The sequence below is a fragment of the Cydia fagiglandana genome, chromosome 13, assembly GCF_963556715.1.
Source record: "Cydia fagiglandana chromosome 13, ilCydFagi1.1, whole genome shotgun sequence".
Lineage (NCBI taxonomy): Eukaryota > Metazoa > Arthropoda > Insecta > Lepidoptera > Tortricidae > Cydia > Cydia fagiglandana.
The window spans coordinates 16,149,417-16,170,843 of NC_085944.1; the positions used below are offsets into that span (position 1 = coordinate 16,149,417).

At 39.5% G+C, this 21,427-nt stretch overlaps 1 long non-coding RNA gene across 2 annotated transcripts in view; it reads right to left on the reverse strand.

The window, feature by feature from the left end:
• Positions 1–1,000: 1,000 nt before the first annotated feature.
• Positions 1,001–21,427, reverse strand: part of LOC134670423 (uncharacterized) — an 81,309-nt gene continuing 60,882 nt past the window's right edge. Inside the window, exons 1-2 of one of the 2 annotated variants that reach the window (XR_010099054.1) lie at positions 8,872–8,935; positions 1,001–1,161 (exon numbers count right to left, since the gene is read on the reverse strand). This is a non-coding gene — a long non-coding RNA (uncharacterized LOC134670423). Of the gene's footprint in view, positions 1,162–8,871; positions 8,936–21,427 lie in introns of those variants that run through there. The other variant, XR_010099055.1, reaches the window with a different exon arrangement.

A 21,427-nucleotide genomic window follows, 5' to 3' on the forward strand; every position in this document is an offset into this window, starting at 1 on the left:
AAAGGCTAACTTTGCACGTCAATAACTAATAGCAAAGTTGCATTTTATTCACATGTGAGGCAAAGTAATCAAATGCACATTTTGAGTTGTTTTCTTATGTTTGCTGGTAGAATTGACTTTTAAATGATGATTTTGGATGATAAATATTTAATAACATTCATTTGGATTTGATTTGGTTTGATTTTGTTTGATATTTTACATTTAATATTTGCTTAGGGTTGGTATGGTGAAAAATGTTGTGTTTCACTCGGGGGCAAATTTTGTTTAACCCTCGTGCTTTGAAACCCTCGCAACGCTCAAGATTCCATTTTGGAATCTTTCGCTTGCTCGGGTATCAATATTAGCACGAGCGTTTAAACAACAACTTTGCCCCCTTGTAAAACAAATAACTATTGTTTTACAAGGGGGCAAAGTTGTTGTAAAACAAATTAAATTATTGTCTCTTTTATATTCGTCAATGGAGTATACGCTTTGTTTGATAAGAATGTAAACAGACTTTTTTTTTTTATTATGAATGGGCTTACTCATGGCCACAGACTATACTAGCCGAAACGTAGACGTGGCCTACGATGGAGCGAGCTCGCCCAGAAGGTGCCTGTTCACTCTTGATTTGAAGGTTGCGTTTCTTAAATAGTTTTATGTTATCTGTATCTAAAATGTTGTTTGGTAAAATATTGAAAATTCTTGATGCCATTCCAAAAACACTTTTAGATAATAATGCCGTATTAAATGACAACCAATAGCATTAATTGTAATCGACATCTCTTCTCTTGATTCTCGCACATTTTCTCTCATCTCCTTGAAGGCAGACTTAAAGTTATGAAGCGGATGGATGGAAACAAATTTTAATTAATTAATCTGTTAGACAGTCACTTCGCGCGAATAAATGTCAAATTATATCAAATTAATTTGCCCAATGCGCCTGGACGTTCGATGATTAAATCAGAAATATGGACTTTTAAAAAGGGTATATTTCAAAAATCACAAACTTCTACTAAATACGACCGGTCTGGCCTAGTGGGTAGTGAAGCCGATGGTCCTGGGTTCCAATCTCAGTAAGGGCATTTATTTGTGTGATGAGCACAGATATTTGTTCCTGAGTCATGGATGTTTTCTAGGTATTTAAGTATTTGTATATTATATATATCGTTGTCTGAGTACCTACAACACAAGCCGTCTTACGAGCTTACCGTGGGACTTAGTCAATTTGTGTAAGAATGTCCCTATAATATTTATTTATTTAATAATAAGCACTTTGTACAGGCAACACTTACAAAGATGTCTTAGACTCTTTGTCCTTTGCAAAGAAGCTTTGCATTGAAGCTTCAAGTGCCGTTGTTTTATTCTAGCTAAAATAGCTATATTTTATTCTAGCTATTTTAATGCTTGTCTTTGACGGGAAGGCAGTGTCGGCGAACGGTTCCGATATAATTTGTGAGCTGAGGGGATGAAATGTTGCAAGTTTTGAGCGAACGCGGTCACACATTTTGTTTTAATAATAAAAACTCGGCTTGGTAAAGCCGCTCTTGGCTGGAAGGAGAAGGATGAGGAGACCGCATAAGACCGTGACAGTTCATTCATTCTAAGAGCCATATGTCCCTGTATATCTGGACAAGACCAATAAAACGACTCCTTTATTAAAAAAAGTTGAAGACTAGTTGTCAGAAATCATATCTTTTTAGAAAAGAATACTATAAAAGTCTAATCTGATTATGCACACGCACACAAGCGTGCGTGTAAAAAAATAACTATACTTCCAAATTCTGGTCAACGCCAAGCAAGAACACTTGTTCTTGTATACGTACGTAGGTACGACACAGTCAGAAAGGAAGACCTTCTCTACCGACCATCTGTAATCGCAAGAGTTAAAAGCGACGAAAGAGATTGTAGACAGTCTTCCCTTATGAACGGTCTTTTCCACATTGACCTTCTCCTTCTTCATTGATATTGTCATATTTTATTCCGCTGGCTCCTATCCTTCACGCCGGCAAAATGGGACGCCCTAGCGCGGGAATGTGAATTATTTATTATCGAGGATTGTACATGCGGCAGGTGATCCGAATTCTATTTCCGTTCCATCCGAAAAGAGGCGATATTCTTACAAAATTCCAGGTAATTGTGATTTGTCAGCAACGTTATCTTGTAAAAAGGTTTTTTTAGTTTTAAGACTCGATTATTCTTACACTACGTCGTAAATACGTAAGTGAACAATTCGTGAATGTGAGCCGGCGCGTCGCGGCGGGCCCAAGGCGTTCGCGTTCGCAACGAGATCGCCCACGTAGGCCACTTCTATAGGTATCAAAGGATTGATTCACCCCGCGCTGCATCGCTTCGCTTCGCGTTCGCGTGTTGTTCGCCTACGTACTACGCTGCGTTACTAAGTAGCTACCTAATGTTCAGACTCTACCTTGAAATAACTTATTTTATCTCGTGAAGAATCTTTAATTATCAAAAATGCCATTATACGTTATTTGTTATCTTTGTTGGACCCACTTGGACCAGTATTTACTAGACCATCTTGATGTACTTACATTGAGTTGGAGAGATAATTGACCCCCTGCTTAGAAATTTCTTTCTTAATAAAATAAATATTTCGACGTTTCCTGCGGCAATTCAGTCGGCTAAAGTTGACATTTTACTGCAAAAACAATGTGGTGAACAGTCTAGTCTGTCTGGCCGTCTGTCGCGAACTGATATGATTTTGTCCTGTAGTTGTCATGTATAATTTTGAAATTAAATATCCGTAGTTCCAAATATGTATGTCAGTCAGCCAGTCAGTCAGTCGTGGGGTCGCCACGGAGGTCGGACCCCACGACATGTGGGTTGATACATTTTTGTTAAACAGCATCTTACTGGACTTGTGAGAGAAACCAAATTGCACAAAACGTTTTGAATCCAACTCACACAGTACATTGCAATGACTCTAACCGGTTGTAAATGGTTTGTATGCAGTGTTACTAACTTGTAACGAGTTGCTGTCGTATACGTTAACTTCACGAGAATTTAGTGGTCCGCGAAAACAGTGGTTTGTAAACATATTGCATAGCTACAAACAGCATCACTCTTAACTGTACATCGGTGGACCTTATTACAAAAGGCATAAGGTCTAATTAGGTAAGGTCGAGGTAAATGCAACTATGGGCCTATTGCGCCTATTTAATTATTTTTTGAAGTGAAAACTTCTTTAGCGGCGCTGTGCACTTTTTGTGATGGGGAAAAAATGTTAAACTCGCGAAAGCGTAAGACGTAAGACGCTTCGTAAGACAGACACGTGACCTGATCGAAAAACTGTTACAGTGTCATTGAGTTTTCACTTCTGCCGGGACTCCAGGAGTACAACCCGTAGGTAGCATTTCATTTGTCTCGTAAAATTTTCGAACAAATGAAAATGAACCCAATTGAAAATACAACAAGATTCTAATTTCCTAGGCTATAATTTTGTATGGTGGGCGGCACGAGGTTATTCTGTGCCAACACTAGCAAAAGTACCTTTTTCCGTAGCGCGCCGGGAATGGTACAATAATCCTTTAATCGCCGTCTTTACGTAATACCCCATTATCTTCGCTCCCCTCCATCCAGTGGCAATACGCCTCCAATTATTTCCCATGAGTTATTTATTGGCAGACGTTGGTTGGAGATGGAGAGAAGGTATGTTTTAGATGGGTTTTTTCTTAGGAAGTTTAAAAAATTTAATATCAGTCAATATTAAAAACTACATACATCTACATAAGAAAAAAACATATGAGCGTTGGAAGTTCGTATAGAAAAGTTATTCCCAGACAACCCGTTCATCGATTCTAATATATGTTTTTATGGTTTTGACATGACTGCGAATCGTCTTGGTTATTGGCGCGCATTTCATGGCGCCTCTACACGATGGGCCAGCGCCACCACTCCAAGGGACGCATTTATGCGTTAGAGGGAGCAAGTGATATTGCTATCTCATTATACCGCATGGCTGCGTCCCTTGGAGTGGCCGGCGCTGGCCCATCGTGTAGAGGAGCCATCACACACGACTTTTATTTCAATCAGCTTGAGTAATGTTCAAGGTCGTAACAAAATAAGATCAAATCTAAAAAAACCGGGCAAGTGCGAGTCGGACTCGCGCACGAAGGGTTCCGTATCATAATGCAAAAAGACACAAAAAAAAACAAAAAAAAAGCAAAAAAAAACGGTCACCCATCCAAGTACTGACCACTCCCGACCTTGCTTAACTTTGGTCAAAAATCACTTTTGTTACAACAAACAAAAAATAAAGATTTAAACGGGAGCCCCATTTAAATATTTATTTTTTTCTGTTTTTAGTATTTGTTGTTATAGCGGCAACAGAAATACATTATCTGTGAAAATTTCAACTGTCTAGCTATCACGGTTCGTGAGATACAGCCTGGTGACAGAAGGACGGACGGACGGACGGACAGCGAAGTCTTAGTAATAGGGTCCCGTTTTACCCTTTGGGTACGGAACCCTAAAAATACCATACATTCGCTCCTTGAGAAACATAACGTCATTATCCAAAAAATGGGGGTTTGAGTTAGTAACGCCATCTAGCTCACAATTGTACAAACTTTGTATTTTAACTAGCACTTCAAGGTTAAAAGAACACCCATATAAAATTGTACACGAGCCAATAGGGCACTAATATTCGTGAAAGTTCGACACAGTGGACTTCCACTCCGCTGGACACTGATTGCCCTCTGTCTTTTCATGTTCGGACTTCAGACAAGAGCGGGGAAATGCCAGAGTAACAATAGTACATTGTGCAACATGGGGCGTAAGTTGAATATTGCAAACGAGAGTAAGTTAAATCCCGACGGCTTGCCGGAGCGATTTATAGACTCGAGTTTGCAATATTATTACGCCCCGAGTTACACACAATGTTTTTCATCACACTTGGGATACAAAAATTAAGTATAAAGACAAAAAACTGTTAATTATGGCACTAGAAACTTCATAACTCCCTAGGGAGAACGCTTTTTCTATAACTCCCGCTAAACCTGCGTGCAATTTCACATTTACTGAGCGAGTGTGATGAAAAATATTTTGTTCTACCGATGTAAGAAGTAGCGGATAAGTACTTAACTAACTATGTGCTAAAATATTGTATTTATAGTTAACTTTTCAGTTCAGCCTAACTTATCGAGCCGATGTTATAGAAGTAAAAACACAAAAGTAAATTTTAAATGAAGGTGAGATTTTTAAAAGTAAGTATATTTCTCAAGTACAGTCAAGGAATTTAAATTCCGACCCATTTCGTACTTTGTCACAGTGACAACCGTATGAGGTCTCTAGCGGCTTTCATATTGATTGTCACTGTGACAAAAAACGAAATGGGTCGGAATTTAAATTCCTTGACTGTACCTTTGATAGAACTCACACGACACAGGCGATTTACAACATAATGATAAAATGCATCCTTCCTTTTTAAAAACAAAAATAAACAGGAAAATATTTTGATATTGACTTGCAATGAGCTAACAGACAGGCAACATTGAATTAATGTGTTACATACCTACATATAAGTACCTACAGATGTATTGTTTTCCATCGTATTTTCACGGAAACGTACGAACGTGTCTATTTCAGTCAGTCTGTACTCAAAAAGTACTGAGGTTGACTGAAGTAGCATGACAAACACGAACGTTTCCGAGAAAATACGATGGAAAACAATACATCTGCAGGTACTATTATGTAATACAAAATACATTAATACAATGTTGCCTGTTTGTTAGCTTATTGCAACTAATAATCAAAATATTTTCCTATATATTTTTGCTTTTAAAAAGGAAATATGGAATTTATGACTGAACTCCATCTGTACTTACCTAATATTTGTATGAATCTGTTAGTCTGACATTTCTTTACTCCTTTGCCTGTCTTTCATGTCCGGACCAACGGCCATCTGTCTTTTGTTATATTGCGGGGTTAATGTAGCTCGCCCCGGTTCCGGCAAGGGCAAATAGTGGTGAGAAAAAATGTGTCCTGTTGGCGTAAATCTATAAAATATGGTGTCATTAATACATGTATCTATGAAGTACATATATGGTGTTGTATACACGGAAATTATGGCTACGTCATTTACGAGTATCCAAGAGTTATGAATCATTTAATCTCGATAAGGAAAATGAGAGTATATGTAAGTGTTTCTATGTTGAGTTTACCTGAATTTGTAAAAAGGGTATTTCCAAAAACTAAACTTGGTTCTATTTAATAATCTACTTTTCGGACTTGCGGTTTCAGTAGCCCTAAAATAACCCTGTTAGTTAGTTAATTATACTGGGCATTTTCCGCAAGTTGACAACCATTATGCCTAATAATGTGCCTATTTTGCGTGAAAACGAGGCAGCACTACTCTAGCCACCCCAGCTCCTCCATGAAACCTAGCAGTATCTTCAGGTTGCTAACTGCCTTCTTCAGTGTGCACTGAGACCCTAGGTATTGGTTCCTGTACGGTTACCATCAGTTTGTTACTGACATAAACGCCGTTGAGAACGTAATTTACTTTCTATACATCCCGTTTGCACTAATATGCGAGTGCGAGCGAGATGTATAGAAAGTAAATTACGTTCTCGACGGCGTTTATGTCAGTGACAAACTGATGGTAACCGTACAGGTATACTTCTAGTTCTTTACAGTGTAGGAGTATATGTATTGCTGTTTCTTCTTCTTCCATGCACGCTCTGCACATGGGGCTGTCTGTTTTACCCACATTATGTAGGTGTTTGTTTAGTGTGTTATGTGTTATGCCCTGTAATTAATCCTACAATTTTGCGTAGATTAAAATAATCCAGTTTTATCTTATTTATAAGAGCCCTAAATAAATGTTCTCAACGCTAATCTTTAAGATTTCTAACCTACTCAGCGACCAAGGCTTAATCATTTTAGCAGCATTTTTGTTCTTATCGCAAAACAATGTATGTTCATCTATTAATCCTTATCCCCTCAAGTGCTTACAAATGTATGAATGCGAGTAACAATTAATAACTGGTTATTAAGGCGATTAGGCTCTCAGCTCAGTCGGGTGGTAAGATCGATATCGCTCACGAAAACAGCTTAAGGGCCCCACACGGGCTCTAACATTTCTTGCGATAAGCGGGAGGGTTGCCAGAACCAATTTTCGAAATCCTTTGTATTAAATATTAGCGACACGCCCCGGCTTCGAACGGGTTAACACATACACAAACCTTCCTCAAGAATCGCTCTATTAATAGGTGAAAACCGCATGAAAATCCGTTCAGTAGTTGATTATGAAGTTTGTAGCGCGTTTATGAATAAGGGGGTTACGGGACACGCCCTGGACAAACGCCAAACGAAAAGAAAAATAATCGCCCACCGAGGGTTCCGTACTTTTTAGTATTGGTTGATATAGCGGCAACAGAAATACATCATCTGTGAAAATTTCGACTGTCCAGATATCACGGTTCTGCTTACTACCTGGTGACAGACAGATAGACAGACGGACAGTGTAGTCTGAGTAATAGAGTAAAACCCCAGAATGACAGATGCTACGAAACATTATTTGACTATTTCTATACTTAGGTAAGTTTCGATTATGGTTTCGATTCACGTTTTCTATCAACGATTGTTCTTCTTCCTTAGAATACGATGTACAGTCGCCATCAGATATATCGGAGCGGCCAAGGTGCCCACAAATATCTGAACTCGCCTCTATTTTCAAGGCGCTAGAGCGCGTGTTCAGATATTTTTGAGCACCTTGGCAGCTCCGATATATCTGATAGCGACTGTACGATACATGTTACAGATGTAGTGTATAATTGTTTTCCCTTGTATTTTTACGGAAACGTTCATATTTGTCATGCTATTTCAGTCAACCTCACTTTTTGTACCAAGACTGACTGATATAGCAAGACACGTCCGTAAGTTTCCGTGAAAAAACGATGGAAAAGAATTATGCACTACATCTGTAAGAAAGTTACAGGCCTATTCGGATTTCGAGATAATCACAAGATCTTGAGACGATTTAGAGATCAACTAGATCTACATTAGATATCGACTAGATGTGACTTGGATATCTAAGTCATACCTAGTCGAAATCGTTCAAGAGAACCTTCAGAATCGCGGAAACGTCAAATTTGACATATCTATCTTACAAATATCTTTAACCCTTTAACCGCCAGAGTCTGATATATAAGACATTACATATCCAGCTCATTTCGCCACAGTCTGATAAATAAGACAAAGATCGGATTTGATTTTTACAGCACATTTATAACTCCCGTAACTATGGCAACCTTACTCTGCGTGGTACAATTACTGTCGGTGGCAATACGAGCACGCTCGACCAAAAATTGCTGGCGGTTAAGAGGTTAAATTATCCGTATCGTAATTTGTTGAAGTCTAGTAGAAATCTAATTCATTTTCTTAGTGCCGTATGGCAACCCTAGATAAGCGGAGCCTTACGTCTCAGTCAGGAAGAGAGACTAGTTAAGACTCCTCGAGTCGTAGTTTATGTGAGGTTACATTCGGGAAGTTATTCATGGTTTCTCAGGCAGAAGTAGAATCGACAAGGGCAAGCTTTTCTTAATTTAGGTATTTAGTATAATTTTTATTCGGAAACTCATTTAATGCGTTTCATGAAAGATTAATAATATTGATTACATTAATTAATGTTAAATTACAAGGTAACAGGCTGCGACTTCCTATTAAGTATATTATACGTCCGTATTGACGTATTGACGACCGGTCTGGCCTAGTGGGTAGTGACCCTGCCTGCGAAGCCGATGGTCCTGGGTTCGAATCCCAGTAAGGGCATTTATTTGTATGATGATACAGATATTTGTTCCTGAGTCATGGGTGTTTTCTATGTATTTAAGTATTATTTGTATATTATATATATCGTTGTCTGAGTACCCACAACACAAGCCTTCTTGAGCTTACTGTGGGACTTAGTCGATCTGTGTAAGAATGTCCTATAATAATTACTTTATTTATTTATTTATACGTGTATAGGGACCGTGCGCGTTGATGGGTCTGCCATCTTCTGGCCTGAATCGGAAACATATGTGCACCTGTACATTGCCAAAGCAAGTGCTACCATCTACCGTTCTTATCGATACGTTTCCTTGTGTCGGTTCTGCCATCTTGTGGGCTATATCGGAAGTATAAACGACACATTTACGCCTCGTGCAAAAATCTGACGGCTCCTATGCTGCCCCCTATAGTTCATGCACGGGGCCTGGGCTATAACCGCGAAAATCGAAGTTCGCAAATTGTGGAGATTTTTCTCTGTTACTCTAATTAAGCCTTCATTGGAGTAAAAGAGAAAGATCCCCGCAATTTGCGAATTTCGGTTTTCGCGGTAGCCCCTCTGGAAGCCCCGCTCCTCCGTAGCAACAAGTTGTAGGTTTAAGAAATATAACATACCTTCAGAAAAAAAAAATAAGCTACTACAATTTTAACTAAATGTGGGGCTCAAATGGACTTACCTACTGGTAACCTAACTAACTTTTAGATTTATAAAACTAAGAAAAACTTTATCTGCAAATAAATATGTCCCAAAGGAACTATTTATATCGTTTGAGGAGTATACAGGGTGTTTGGTACATCGTTTGCCAAACATCCTGTATTTTCAAAATGGCTTATTTCTGTATGGTGTTCATAAATAAATAAGCCCTTTTGAAAAGACTCATCATTTGCAAGTATATTGGTTTTTGATTGTATAACCGCGTCAATGAATAATTATTGGAAAATTTATACCCATTATTGATTCAATATCAGAAATTAATGATCTCACTGGTTCTGAAATTATTTACTAAAGAGCATTCAAATGAATAAGTAATTTTATACCTTATTCAGCTATTGTCTAGGAGTAAATACCTAAGTATCTAAATAGTAGGTACTTACCTCTCTTTGCGTTAACCTATAGTTAGTTACGCAAAGTTGAAACTAATCTTGTTACTATTTAAAACTACTTAAAACTAAAACAATGACTGTCAAAGCTTACAATTTTATACCTTACGCCCCAGTCATAAGGCAGAAGCTATATCTCTAACGTCGACTTTACAACGAAGAAGTTTACAGAATAGGACGCCAATTCTGTTTTCACAAATCGAAACGGTTTTCATCTTATTTTGATACGACCTTGACCGTGAGCACTAATCAGAGTTAGCGGCTCTTGCTGCTTCGTCGCCATGTGCACAGAATAAATAATAGTACTGGGTACAGAAGGTTCACTCTCTAACAAAACGCGTCTATTACGAGAGATACAAGCGCAAGCGCGAGGAGGCGGCGTCCATTCCGTAGCGGTGCGCGGCAACTATTGCTACACACCAAAATTGGTGTGGGCCGCATATGACCGCATGTACTTGTAGCGACGCGACGAAATCGCGGAATGAGCCACGCCTGCCATGGGTGGCAAATCAAGGCCGTTCGTCAAACGCAATGCTTTGATTTGCCGCTGGCCGCACCGCCGATCGTGTACGTCCAGTGCGCGGCCTACGACATTTCGCTCATACTTATAAGTGCATGTGAGATGCCTGATGACACTCAAGGTTGTATCAAAATAAGATAAAAACCGTGTCAAATTATAAAAACAGAATTGGCCCGAACAGCGTCGCACCTCCGTCAGCCATGTTGTCATAATAGACAAAGCCTTGCTTTATACCTACGTAGGTGTATAATCAGGACGAACTAGGATACAGAGGATAGAGACAGACACAGTGGGACCGTTTTGAAGTACCATATTTTGAACAGAAAAAAATGAGGTAGGTACTCAAGGTACTACGGTAGTACAAGTACACTAGGTACACAACGTACAGGTAGGTACTAACATCCACCACAACGGTGTAAGGCAGAGACAGGCACAGTGGGTCCGCTTTGAATAACTCAAATAAAATATCATCATTCGCTTGCCCTTATCCCATTCATTTGGGGTCGGCGCAGCATGTCTTTTTCTTCCATACCTCTCTCTCGCCCGTCATCTCATCATTCACTTGCGTTCGCTTCATATCATCTCTCACACAGTCCATCCACCCTTTTCTCGGTCTTCCTCTCCCATTACTTCCCTCCACATTCATTCGTAATACCATTTTTCGTCACATGACTTTCATCCCTCCGCATCACATGCCCGTACCACGCTAGGCGATTCGCTCTTACTTTTTCTACTATGGGTGCAACTTTTAGGCTTCCTCTTATATACTCATTCCTTATCCTATCCATTCTTGTCACACCACACATCCATCTTAACATTCTCATCTCCGCTACATGCAACCTCTTTTCATCCGTCACCTTTAGGGCCCAACACTCTGATCCATACATGACGACAGGTCTTATGATGGTTTTATAAATTTTACCCTTCAATCGAAGAGGCATTCGGGCGTCGCAAATGGTTCCCGTGACCTGTCGCCATTTCATCCATCCTGTGCTAATCCGGTTTTTCACATCACGGTCAATATCGCCATCGCACTGTACTAGCGAACCGAGGTACTTGAAGTCGGAGCAGCCCGGCAACGTAACGCCATCGAGTTCCATGGCAGCGAAACTGAAGAGACCGCCGAAATCGCAGAACATATGCTCAGTTTTAGATCTGCTGATCTTCAGGCCAACATTATGCCGCCATTTCTCAAGTCTGCTCTGTACCTCGAGTCCGTCTTCACCTACAAGCACAAATTGATGTACTTAAAATAATTTGACCCTATATTGATCTGTGGTAACACGCGTCTGATAATGAGTCGCTACGACGACTCAAATTGACGGGTAACGGGTAGCTGCAATTTATTTGTCTACCCCAGACATTTTTAGGGTTCCGTACCCAAAGGGTAAAACGGGACCCTATTACTAAGACTTCGCTGTCCGTCCGTCCGTCCGTCCGTCCGTCTGTCCGTCTGTCCGTCTGTCACCAGGCTGTATCTCACGAACCGTGATAGCTAGACAGTTGAAATTTTCACAGATGATGCCGCTATAACAACAAATACTAAAAACAGAATAAAATAAAGATTTAAATGGGGCTCCCATACAACAAACGTGATTTTTGACCAAAGTTAAGCAACGTCGGGCGGGGTCAGTACTTGGATGAGTGAACGTTTTTTTTGCTTTTTTGTTTTTTTTTTTGCATTGTGGTGCGGAACCCTTCGTGCGCGAGTCCGACTCGCACTTGCCCGGTTTTTATAAACTAATTCCCAGCAAACATTTTAAGTATTTTTTCCTAGGCTCGAAGAAGATTTTACCAATTTAAGTGAAAATGACGTCCTAAGTCACCAATTATTTTACGTATTGTACACTTTTACTTCCAAGTCAAAATATAGGGATAATAAAACGTAAATTTCACTTCATAAATACACCATGAAGTCAGGGACTTAGGGGTTGAAAATAAGGCAAAATATTAGGTAAAATTAACCTTAAACCCTGACCAATAGGTCAAATCTACTAATAAGGTATTTTAGGTGTATTTGCGACGTAATTATTACTTATACGGGGACTATGAAGTCACGGACTTAATGGTTGAAAATAAGTCGAATTACTAGGTAAAATTAACTTCGTACCCTGACCAATAGGTCAAATATACTAATAAGGCCTTTTAGGTGTATATGCGACGTAATTATTTCTTATACGGAGACCATGAAGTCAGGGACTTGATGGTTGAAAATCTGTCGAAATATTAGGTAATATTAACTTCGAATCCTGACCAATAGGTCAAATGTACTAATAAGGCATTATAGGTGTATATGCGACGTAATTATTTCTTATACGGGGACCATGAAGTCAGGGACTTAATGGTTGAAAATAGGTCGAAATATTAGGTAAAATTAACTGCAAAGTCTGACCAATAGGTCAAATGTACTAATAAGACATTTTAGGTGTATTTGCGACGTAATTATTTCTTATACGGAGACCTTTAGGTCGTCGATTTTATGTCGATTTAGCTACTAATTTTAGGTAAATGTTACTTAAAATAGATACCAAATTGCGACCATATAGTTAAAATCACTTGTAAAGTACTATCAATACCATAAGGTTGTGCCGCCATTTTCTTTCATTATGCTAAATATGAAATTGCATAATTTAAGTTGTTATATCTTGAATGGTGCCATCGCACGGTACTTCATTGTGCTAATATTCAAAATAAAACAATATTTTTGATCAAGTCAATACACTCACACACACAAATATTCAATTACAACACTCAATTACAAGCAAATATATGCATTTTGATTTTATAAAATGTTGAAAACTTAAATATTTCAAAAGCCCATCGATAGTTTTGTATGTAAACCTAACATACTGCACGAAAAAATTTTCTGTGCACTAGATTTCATCGTTCTTCATCAGCATAATCGGCCTAAATTATTTTACATGACTTAGTGGCCGCCATTATCATTGCACAACTTAAAGTTGTTTTCTTGTTAGACATTTTGTTTCTGAGTGAAAAGAATATATAAGCGTAATGTTTGTGTCTCTTTTTCTCTTCATCGCGTCTCATCTAAATATTGCCTCGCAAAGTAATTATATGAATAAAAATATGTCGCTATCAGGTCTAAAGGTGGTAAAGAATACCAAATTAGTACATTTTCACTACGCGGCACGTCGTGGCGACGTCGAATCCACGTCGGAAACATGACCTAGTGTTGACCTAATGGTTGTAATCACTAATTTACCGTCAATAAATACGTCGCCGGCACGTGCGTTTTTTCCCCATTTATGTCGACTCGACGTGCCCACGACGTCGATTCGACGTGCCTCATTTTGGTCCCCTAAATTGTGAGACCAAAAATGTTTGCTGGGTTTTGGGTAGTTTAGTGGTGTTTTATTTATATCTCCGTTGACATTTGCTGGGACGTCAGTCTTTACGTGACCACAGCTGGTGCAACTCAGCTGAAACTTTAAGGTAAAAACAATGAAATTATATCGCGGTAGACCCGTTTGTGTAATTAAATATGTGTACAAAACGCGAGAGTTTAAAGTGCTAGACCTAAATCGAGTTAGTGCCTCCATGCGTTTCGAATTCAGACTACTCCAGAAAGAATGCTGGAGTGTTGCGACGTGATATTACTGCTGCAGTAATGCTGCCTAATATGCCCATAGCTTAATCATTCTTAATTTCTGAAATTATTCAGATAAAAGGGTAATATTAATGAGTTTTGCTGGTTTTGCTAAATATGGCAATTGTACAGAAGACCTACTGTAGTTGTGTCAGCCAAGTTCGTTATCAGCCGTACCTGTGGCACAACTTGTATAATGCGCGCTGAATCAGTAGCGAACTCGCCCCGCTTTTTACACGTTGTCCTACAAACTAGGAACAGGAGCTGTCGTGACCGAAACTAACAGTTTGTCTATAAACTAAGCTCAAGCTACGTGGAAATTGTAATTTATGTTGTATTTAAGTGACAGTATTTTAAAACCATGAACCTTTTTAATTTAAGGTACCTATGTGCATGATTTTGGATATGGGTTAGGTAATCATTGGATGACGCATTTTTGTCGTGATTATGACGTTTGCCGTAAATCAAGGGAATTGACAGATAGAGTCTGTGCGGAAAGAGAAGAGTCGTGGCAGAAACGGGAACTAAAATTTTAAATTTTATATGGCAATCAAACCTTTGACACCTGTCTTGTAAAAAGTAAACAAACTTCTGTCATTGTATATTTTTATTAACAAAAACCGCAAGTTTTATGTATATAATATTTTCAAAACACGATAGCACCGTACATAAAACCACAAGGAAAATTATATTTAACATTGTTCGGTTTTGTCAGCGGGAAGAAAACGGCTAAAAGCCCACTATCGACTTACAAAAAGTCGCGGAACGTGTTTCCGCTATTCGCGGGTATTGATGTTGTATTTAATATTAAATAATTACCTATTTAATAAGCCCCCTAAGTAACTTGTCTCCGGTACATAATCGGTAAGTATATTCATTCAAAATATATTAATTTTCATAATATACAGGTCATTCATGATCTTTAAAATAACTGACAAATAGTCTTGATACTTGCTATTTTATGCATATTTATATGTAATTTCTTTTTCAGGATTGTGTAAAAGTACCTACGGTATCTCGAATAAAAGACCGCTAAGTAGGTGATATGCAAGAATTCGTAATCTACGTGCCGGATTCAAGCACATCCAGTTCAGATGAAGATAGTTCTATGAGTGTCCCTGGTTGTTCTGAAGATAGCTCAAACATACAAGTGACATTGAATATTTTAATTCAGACTTCGATTACAAAGAATAAAACTTTTTCTAATAAAATATTTCTTTATTTGTAAGTTCGTTTACTAGGTTCTGAATAAAACTTTTTCTAATAAAATATTTATTTTCTTTATTAGTAGGTTCTGTTAGTTACGAAATTATATTTGATATTTAGCAGTGACTTTTCGGCGAAGTAAAATATCGTGAGATGAGAGAACCGGACATATCCCAATAAGGCCTACCTACTTATGCACTATTTTTATTCATATTCATATTTATTATTAATAATGTACACTACATACATTACAAGTCAAGTTTACAATGGGTGAAATATATCCCAGATATAATTACAGTTCTATTGCCCAATTTCTACCCGATCTACCCGGTTTTAATAACTGTTGGACTGCACAGATTAGGCAGTACATAAATGAGACTCTATCTTGTTTGGTACTAAAATTACAGTTGTATTGGGTAGATTCTTAACTAGTTTTAGCAGTTTTGTCAATCGCACTGTCACTTTTTAGTATCTGAGACATAAAAACAAGTGTGTTTTAAAAATAAAACTAGTGCCTGCGCTAAATCAGAGGATTGAGTTGACGAGCCGACACCACCACCAGGCTCCGTTTAGTAAGCCGTGGTAAAAAACCGGAACAAAAGGGATTCAAGTATCATGACCTTTAGTGTCGTACTATAATCACGTGACCAGTGTTGTCAGCATAGCAAAAACCATAAAATAGCACTGGCGCGCCCTCAAATCCCACGACTCTTCTCTTTCCGCACAGACTCTACAGCGCCCATATCAAAACTGCAGTAGTAATGTCATAATTGTATTGCTGCTACACTTGCCATCCGAACGTAACCTTTTTTCGTTGCGCGCCAAATGCGCTGCGCGGCGAACAACATCATTAACTTAAAGGTGACAGTCTATTTCCAACGACAGCAGCACAACCATTCATTTTACTATGGAAATTGGCAATAACACCGACGCGTTCGTACTAGTAGTGCAGCTGTGGTCAAAATGGAAGGTTACCTTTACTTACATTAAATTCAAGACCAGTTGTCAACGTGAACTTTGTCCCAGTTTAGCACTGACATAAACGCTAGGGTGAACGTAACTTACTTTATAGGCATCTCGCTAGTACTGACATATTAATGCGAGGTAGATGTATAGAAAGTAAATTACGTACGTTAGCGTATATGTCAGTGTTGACACTGTCCGTGACTCATGGTACGGGTATTGGTCTTTAGCTCTCTTAATTCTTAAGGGGTCCACTGATTACCAGTCCGCCGGAAAATATGACAGCTCCGAACAACTGACAGGCCGATATCGTCCGGCGAACTGGTAATCTGTGGGCCCCTTTAAAAACCTCTACTCTCCGAAATATGACTAGCTGGTAACTAAATTACGTGAGTGTATAGTAACAAATGACAGTTTAAACTCGAGAAGTAAATACTATCACGTTAATTGCCCGCATTTAAGCCTACACCTACGACTCGAAAACGATCTAAATAACCTTGTTTGATCCCGTCCTACAAACACTTGAAACATTCTCAGCACAATCTGCTGATTATGATTCCAGTGTCTTATTGGAGTCTAGTTGATCTAGCGAACCAGTATGACAGCTCCTCCAAAAATGTGTACATAAAGCACCAGTCCAATATGAAATACAATAAAACTATTTATTGTCCACAAGTTCAAACTTATTAATAGCACTTACTTCTTCCAAAGTATGCCCTGGCAAAATGACGGGACAACGCTAGGATAATCAAATCAACACGCAACACATCGTTCGCCATGGCCACAGAATAAATAATAGTACTAGGTACAGAAGACTCCCTCTCTAACAAAACGCGTCTGCTACGATCAGCACAGATATGGCCGCTAGGTGGCGACAGCGCCACGCGCAGCTTATGGCTTTCCCTTAAATTGGGGAGGAACGGATGTACTTTTAGCTACCTGTAGCAAAGCGGCGAAATCGCGGAGTGAGCCACGCCTGCCATGGCGGAAACATGCATGATCGGACATATACATGTATGTGCATATCTCTAGCTGGGTGGTTGAATGTTGACTCTCCATGCCAAAGTGACTTCGGTTCGACTCTCCTTCGGGAATCAGGAACACAGCTGGCACGGAACCTCAATAAACTCTGATTAAAACTTAATCAACCGTTAACCGGGCTTACACTGCGTTTTTGCTTAATAAGCACGCTTTGATTTCTGCTCGTGTGAGGAGTGGAAACTGGATTGAGTCTTTTTTTCTGGGTTACTTATTTAGCGTTTGTTATGGCTCCTCTACACGTTGGCCAAACGATCCGCCAACGCTTGGCCCATGAGTTGGCCGTGCCTTGGTCGGAACGCTACTACACGTGGCCACGTACTCGTCATTTTTAATTTTCAAAAACTCAAAAAGCATGAACGTCCACCCTCGACCGCGTCCGAGCACGCACTGCCGATTGGGCCACGTGTAGATGCGTACCGCAATCGCTTGGCCAATCCCTTTGATGTGCGGCCGAAAAACTGACACCGCGGCCAACTCATCGCCATCCCGCGCGCCAAAAGCCAACCGACACCAATACCCCCTCTACACGTTGTCCCAACATATTGGACCAATAGGTTGGGCCAACGTGTAGAGGAGCCATTACACAACGCGCTTCGATCTTTTGTAGACGACACCGTAAGATTGTGAAATCTATCCAGCAAGGTCTTATCTCTGGGAAAACGCGCATTTTTGAGTTTTTATGTTTTCCGAGCAAATCTCGGTCTCCCAGATATTCATTACATATTATATTAAATAGGTAGATAGTGTCAAAATCATCTCACCGACCGGCATATATTTGCGGCATTTGCAGCCGAAACTCTGCATGGGACCGTGGTGCCCAGGGCCCATAAACTAGTTCGGCAGCTTTCAAAAAAAATATTCGAGGTCACCGGGGACCGTAGGGCTGGCTCGTTCCTCGCCCAACTGATCGGCATAGCCATCCAAAGGGGGAACGCAGCCAGCCTTATGGGAACCCTTCCATAGGGTTCGGACTTGGGTGATCTAGCCTAATATACCTATACATATTCGGCTAGGTCACCCACATTATGTTATATATATTTTTTTAGGTATTAGTTTTAGTTTTGTAGGTAGTTTTAATTTTAGGTTACTTTTTATTCTAAGTTTGTTATTAATTATGTTCATGGTTTAAAAAATCAAAAAGTGTCAAGTAGTTTCGTTACATTTAAAAAAATAGAGTCTTTGCCTGTGTGTGTGTCTGTGTGTCTGTCTGTTCTCTTTCCACACAGACTGTACGACCTTTATTTTATCACTCAAATAAAAAAGAATTTGTACTGTAGTCGTAGATTGGCGTTTAACGCAATCGTAAATCGTAAAGTGAAGTTACCACGTTTACGAGCCGATATCGGTGTCGTAAATAACGTACATGTCATGTAGGTTGTATGAAATACATTAGGTTTGTTATACAAGACAAGGAAGCAATTAGAATTTGATTGCCGTATTCGAACTTCAAGATATTCACAAATGACGACACGTACTAGATCCATTCTAGATACGTTATAGTTTAGATATCAACTAGTTCTCTTTTGCAGCGCAATTCGGGCAACCAATGTCACATTTACGTTAGATAGAGTAAGATATCTATTAGATGTGAATTGGATCTCTAAGTCATATCCTGTGGAAATCGTTCAAGAGTATCTCCAGAATCGCGCAAACGTCAAATTTGACAGGTTAGATCTTAAACATATCGTATCTTGGTGTCTATTTCAAAATAGGTGTCTATTTCAAAATCCGAATCGGGCTCTAAGTTTCTATTGGTCATAATTTTACACTGAAGCACTGAAACTTGAGGGATGACCCACGCTAGAATGGTTTTGATCTGGGCTGAGGCGTCCGACACTTCGTTTTCTATGCATGCATGATCGATGATCACATGTTTTATATAGAAAATTGAAGTGTCGGTCACCTTGGCCCGGTCCCGGACCGCTCTAGTGTGAGTCATCCTTCATATCAAGTCTCCTGGTTTTGCAAAACTGAATAATATCAAGACGTTCCTTCTAGATACTAACCTAGATCTGTACCTAAACACACACACACACGACGTACCTATAATAAAAACCGATACATATTGGTTGTCTCTATTGTTTCAGGGGAGTTTTTGTTTCTAAACTCTAAGAGATGTCTCTCACCTAAAACGACTCAGCAACTGAGAGAGATAAAATATAATAAATATACTTTACATTCATAAAAGCGCAAATTAGCATTTCCGTACATTAATTGCTTGCTGCTGTTGCTGCAGTAATTTCGTGAAATTTCCCAATAATTCGCACCCCTTTGTGGTTGTTCATTAATTTTTAATTAGAATATACAGCCTTCTCTTAGTTAATGTTTATGTTTCTTCGGTTTCCCAGAAGACATATTATAGTTGTTACGATAGCAATACGGTCCGGGTCCGGGCCCTTCAGTAGACACTTCAGTTTTCTATAGAAAGCATCACGTGGTCACCGATCACCAGTCATATAAAGCTTAGGCACTAAAGAACAAGGCATAGAATAAGCGGTTACAGTGAACAAGACACCATAGCAGGCCATATCTAAACTAATAAACTTCATTCATCAATATAAGTTGCTTACCTACTCTTGTCCAGAACTAACAACTTTTCATAATATCTGTGTAGGGCAGATCGAAGCGATGGTGAATCGGATGAAATTCGAAATCTGTTGAATAATATTGCAGGAATGGCGTTGTAGGGAGAGGAAAGACGTACGGTGCAATTTAAGTGCGCTAGTAAATATGAGTATAATATTTCAAAAATCTACGTTTATTTTTCATCCAATTTGTGAATCGATTTGCCTTTTTATATTAGGTGTACTTCGCTGCTAAAGCTCGCTGGCAATGACACTTAAAAGGAAGGGGAAGCGTATAAACACCAAATCGTCCAAATCTTCAGGTAACTACTTGAGAATGTTCAAGTACTGCCCTAAACATTAAACAAGCGTTAGACCCTCGCAATACAATTTGACGTAAGTACCTCATTATGCTGATAATTGCCTTTTACCCTAATAGGTTTGGGACAAATTATAGTTTCATAGTTCTTCGTGTAGACTGGGCGGGAAAATGGTGTGAATGTCCATTTTTAAACTGTAGGTATTCGCATGTTGGTACTACCAAATATCGTACGTAGCTACCACATATCAAGTAACAAAACTTGTATTATCCAAATAGCTTAAAAGTTTTATTATGCAAATAGCTTAGGCTTTTATCACTAGTTGACTAGTGATAAAAGCCTAAGCTATTTGCATAAAAAAGCCTAGGGGGCTCTTGTTTTTCACGTTGTTTAAAAACTGAACTTAATCATCATCATCTTCCTCGCGTTGTCACGGCATTATGCCACGGCTCATAGGAGCTTGGGTTCCGCTTGACAACTCATCCCAAGAATTGGCGTAGACACTAGTTTTTACGAAAGTGACTGCCATCTGACCTTTCAACCCAGAGGGTAAACTATGCCTCAGGGCTCGGCCACGACATCGAGCGACTTGCGACGGCGGGGGCGATAGCCATAGGTTGGAGCGAAAGGTCCGATCGCTGTGTCACGCTCCAACCTATGTAATGGTTATCGCTCCCGCCGTCGCAAGTCGCTCGATGTCGTGGCCGAGCCGTTATTGGGATTAGTCCGGTTTCTTCACGATGTTTTCCTTCACACAAAAGCGACTGATTAAATATCGAATGATATTTCGTATAAGTTTCGCATAAGTTCCGAAAAGTACAAGCCCGGATTCAAACCCGCGACCTCCAGATTGTAAGTCGCACGCTCTTACCGCTAGGCCACCAGCGCTCCCTATACATATCTCCTTTTAAAAAGTAACTCAATGAGACCCTACAATATGTACACATAATTAGGAAGCAATAATGTGAGATAATATTTATTAAAATTATTAAAGGACATGAACAGGAATAAAAAAACTAACTCCAATTAAAATAACTAAAACTAAAAATTCAAAATAACTATCAAAATTTGGTGCCCTCGGGAAGGTGCCTAACACGCAGGCAGCGTTCCCGCGCTGGATTGCGAATGCAATTCTTGGCCCGAGAAAGCTGCCTGCGCGGGGGTCGCCCGTTGCCTCCCTCAGCCGTTTACTAAGCGTCTTGTGGAGCATCTGTGCGTCTCTGCCCCACGAACCTTAGGTATTAGGTAAATGTACTGGTGCTCGACGCGGTCCCAGTACATGTCATCTTGAAACTTAGGTTATTGTCAATAGAGGTGACGGCAAGATGTCATCTAT